Source organism: Onychostoma macrolepis, chromosome 07 (assembly GCF_012432095.1).
Source record: "Onychostoma macrolepis isolate SWU-2019 chromosome 07, ASM1243209v1, whole genome shotgun sequence".
Classification (NCBI taxonomy): domain Eukaryota; kingdom Metazoa; phylum Chordata; class Actinopteri; order Cypriniformes; family Cyprinidae; genus Onychostoma; species Onychostoma macrolepis.
In genome coordinates this window covers 5,561,585-5,566,742 of record NC_081161.1, presented here as the reverse complement: position 1 = coordinate 5,566,742, position 5,158 = coordinate 5,561,585, and positions in this window count along the sequence as shown.

Sequence of the window (5,158 nt, the reverse complement as noted above, 5' to 3'; positions counted from 1 at the left end):
CACAACACAGGAGTTTAATATACAAATAGGACCACAGGCAGGGTAGACACTTAAAGACCGACAAATACTAACTGAAAGGACTGGGGGTTTTAAAGACAGGACAATCAAGGAACTAAGGAGACACACCTGGAATCAAATTAACACAATCAGACTGGGAAGAAACTGGGTCACAGGGAACACATGGGGAGCAAAAACACAACAAAACAGTCCAGGGGCGTGACACTATGATAATGTTTTTGAAATCAAATCTTTGCATAGCTATGACAGGTATGACAGCTATGACAGTTAATCTAAATATATATATATATATATATATATATATAATCATGGCCAAAAGTATCAGCACCCTTGGTAAATATGATCAAAGAAGGCTGTGAAAATTAATCTGCATTGTTAATCCTTTTGATCTTTTATTTAAAAAAATCACAAAAATCTAACCTTTCATTGGATAATAAGAATTTGAAATGGGGGGAAATATCATTATGAAATAAATGTTTTTCTCAAATACACGTTGGACACAATTACTGGCACCTCTAGAAATTCTTATGAGTAAAATATCTCTGAAGTATATTCCCATTCATATTCACAATTTTGAGCACTCCAGGGTGATTATGAACATGCAATTATCAAGCCATGGCTTTCTGTTTCACAGGAATATAAATAGGAGGGAAAACAAAGCCCAAATTCCCTTAATCATCCATCACAATGAGAAAAAACAAAGAATATATTTCTGATGTGCAGCAAAAGATAATCGAGCTTCACAAATTAGTGAAGTGGCTTTAAGAAAAGAGCGAGAGCAGTGAAAATTTCCATTTCCACCATCAGGGCAATAATTAAGAATTTCCAATCAACATAAAATGTTAGGAAACTGCCTGGAAGAGGACGTGTGTCTATATCGTCCTAATGCACGGTGAGAAGGAGAGTTTGAGCGGCTAAAGACTCTCCAAGGACCACAGCTGGAGAATTGCAGAAAATAGTTGAGACTCGGGGTCAGAAAACTTTTAAAAAATTGTCAAACAGCACCTACATCAGCACATGTTGTTTGGGAGGGTTTCAAGAAATATTCTCCAAGCTTATCCAAAAACAAACTCCAGCATATTCAGTTATTAGACACGACTATCTGGAACTTCAAATGGGACTGGCTTCTATGGTCAGATGAAACTAAAAATGAGCTTTTTAGCAGCAAACACTCAAGATGGGTTTGGTGAACACAGGGATAAAAAGTACCCCATGTGTACAATGAAATATACTGCTGTATTTTTGATGTTGTGGGCCTATATTTCTGCTGGAGGTCCTGGACATCTTGTTTAGACACACGGCATCATGGATTCTATCAAATACCAACGGATCAAAAAATCAATAAGTGACTGATTCTGTTAGAAAATGTTTGAATCTTGCAACCGTACAATAATCCAAACACAAACCTCAAAAACAACACAACAATGGGTCACTGAGCACAAAACCAAGCTTCTGCTATGGCCATTCCAGTCCTCTGACCTGAACCCTGTAGAAAATGAGTGGGTGAACTGAAGAGAAGAAGCACCGTAATGGAGCTGGGAATCTAAAGTGTCTGGAGTGATTCTGGATGAAGGAATGGTCTCTGATCTCTTGTCAGGTGTTCTCTAACCTCATCAGGCATTATAGGAGAACATTTAGAGCTGTTAAACTGGCAAAGGGAGGTTTCAAAAAGTATTGAATAAAAGGGTGCCGTTAATTGTGGCCAATGTGTATTAGAGAAAAACATTTATTTCATAAATGATATATCCCCCCATTTTAAATTCTTATTATCCAATGAAAGGTTAGATTGTTGTGAATGTTTTAAATAAAAGATCAAAAGGATTAACAATGCAGATACATTTTCACAGCCTTCTTTGATCATATTTACCAAGGGTGCCAATATTTTTGGCCATGACTGTATACAGTGGTGTGAAAAAGTGTTGGCCCCCTTCCTGATTTTTTAATTTTTTGCATATTTGTCACACTTAAAAGATTCAGATCATCAAACTAATTTTATTATTACACAAAGATAATGCAAGTAAATACAAAATGCAGTTTTTAAATGGTGATTTCATTTATTAAGGGAAAAAAGCTGTCCAAACCTACCTGGCCCAACGTGAAAAATTAATTGCCTATTAAATCATGAAAGAACTGTGATTAACCACATTATTTTAGAAAGCTGAGTCAAATTTGACTAGCCAAACCCAGGCCTGATTACTGCCAGACCTGTTGAATCAAGAAATCACTTAAATAGAACCTGTCTGACAAAGTGAAGCATGCTTAAAGAGCAACACATCATTCTGCGATCTTTAGAAATTCATAAACAGATGAGAAACAAAATAGTTTACATGTATCAGTCTGGAAAGGGTTATAAAGCCATTTCTAAGGCTTTGGGACTCCAGCAAACCATGGTCAGAGCCATTATCCACAAAAACTTGGAACAGTGGTGAACCTTCCCAGGAGTGGCCGGCCTACCAAAATTACTCCAAGAGCACAAAGACGACTCATCCAGGAGGTCATAAAAGAACCCAGAACAACATCTAAAGAACTGCAGGCCTCACTTGCCTCAATTAAGGTCAGTGTTCATGATTCAACAATAAGAAAGAGACTGGGCAAAAACAGCATCCATGGGAGAGTTCCAAGGCAAGAGCCACTGCTGACCAAAAAGAACACAAAGGCTCGTCTCACATTTGCCAAAAAATATCTTGATAATCCTCAAGACTTTTGGGCAAATATTCTGTGGACTGATGCGACAAAAGTTGAACTTTTTGGAAGGTGTGTGTCCCGTTACATCTGGCATAAAACCAACACAGCATTTCATAAAAAGAACACCATACCAACAGTCAAACATGGTGATGGTAGTGTGATGGTCTGGGGCTGCTTTGCAGCTTCAGAACCTGGATGACTTGCCATAATTGATGGAACCATGAATTCTGCACTCTATCAGAAAATCCTGAAGGAGAATGTCCGGCCATCAGTTTGTGACCTCAAGCTCAAGTGCACTTGGGTTATGCAGCAGGACAATGATACAAAACACAGCAGCAAGTCCACCTCTGAATGTCTCAAGAAAAACAAAATTAAGGTTTTGGAGTGGCCAAATCAAAGTCTGGACTTAAATCCAATTGAGATGCTGTGGCATGACCTTAAACAATCCATTCATGCTTGAAAACCCTCCAATGTGGCTGAATTAAAACCATTCTGCAAAGAAGAGTGGGCCAAAATTCCTCCACAGCGATGTGAAAGACTCATTGCCAGTTATTGCAAACACTTGATTGCAGTTGTTGCTGCAAAGGATGGCACAACCAGTTATTAGGTTTAGGGGGCAAGCACTTTTTCACACAGGGCCATGTGGGTTTGAATTTCGTTTTCCCTTCATAATAAAAAACTTCATTTAAAAACTGCATGTTGTGTTTACTTGTGTTATCTTTGATTAATATTTAAATTTGTTTGATGATATGAAACATTAAAGCGTGACAAACATGCAAAAAAAGAAAAAATCAGGAAGGGGGCCAACACTTTTTCACACCACTGAATATACACTATATTGCCAAAAGTATTGGGTCAGCCCTTCTAATGAACAGGTTTGACTACTTTAGTTATTTCCATGAGTACAAATCTTAATGTTTAAGCATATAATGATATTCTAGGGAATTGTGTGCTTCTAATTTTAAAGCAACAGTTTGGACAGGACCCTTTTCTATTCTAACATGACAATGCCTCTGTGTATAAGGCAAGGTTCAAAAAGAAATGACTGATTGAGTCAGTGTGGAAGAACTTGACTGGTCTGCAGAAAGCTGAACACCTCTGGTGTGACTTTAAATGCAGATCTTGAGCCTAAAAACTCATCACCAAACACCAATGACTTGGCACTATATGGACAAACGTATTGGGACACCCCCTTCTTTAGAACAGAAAAAGGCACTTCCAAAACTGTGGCAACAAAGATGGAAACATAATTCATGTATCTAAAAATTGTATTTCCATCTCTGTTCCAACAGTTTTGGAAGTGTCTAAAATGACTGTATCCATATGTACAAGTCATTGGTGTTTGGTAAAGAGTTTTACTGCATACCTGCCAGCAGAGCTGGGTAGATTACTTACAAATTGTAATCTGTTACTGATTCCAAATTACATGACAAAAATTGTAGTCAGTTAAGGTAATCCATTACATTACACATTTTAGGTAATATAATCAGATTACTTTTAGATTACTTTTGACCTAACTCATTTATCACATTGATTTAAACAGGATAATCTTCTATCATAATGATGTAAAAATACAAAGAGTGAGAAAATATATTCCTTTCATTGTAATTAACAACATGAAGTGCATTAAACATAATATTACATAAAGGTTTCCCAAACTGGGGTTCCTAAAGGAATCCCAGGGGTTTGTGAGTTTAATGAAAGGCAAAAATGTAATTAAATCATAAAAATGTAAAATTAAAATAATTCACTTACTAAAAAATAAGAAATATTTTATGTTTACCTGCATGCCATATGACCATTGACCAATGTCAGAGAACCGTGAACATGCAAATGTGATATTTAATTATTTAAATATTTATTTTAAAATCTCAGGGCTACTTAAAGGGGTCATTGATTATGATTTCACTTTTTTAACTTTAGTTAGTGTGTAATGTTGCTGATTGTGCACAAACAACATCTGCAAAGTTACGATGCTCAAAGTTCAATGCAAAGGGAGATATTGTCTTTTACAGAATTGCTGATTGACCACCCCTTTAAAGTAAATATATTACGTGAAAGATGACATAAAGTTTGAGAATGTCTGTAAATAAGAAATAATGGGAATTTGTGCATTTTAATGAGTTTGAAAGACAAAAGCCTTTCAATAATACATAATAATACATAAATAACCCACTGAGTGATAATTCAAATAAAAATGAATGTGTTCATCAGTAGTTGATGCAATGTTGAAACACTTCTTAAACCTGAAATGATTTTTGTAAATCCATTGGTCAAATGCTGTGTCTCCACCTGACTAATGACTAGTCTATGTGTGAATGTCCACAAAACTGGACTTTCTGAGTGTATATAAGCGGTGGACTATTTTAGAAAGGAAAATTTAAAAGATAAAAAAGAGGAATTAGAGAGAATCAATAAATTATAAATAATTTATTGCTATTGTGTGAATAATATG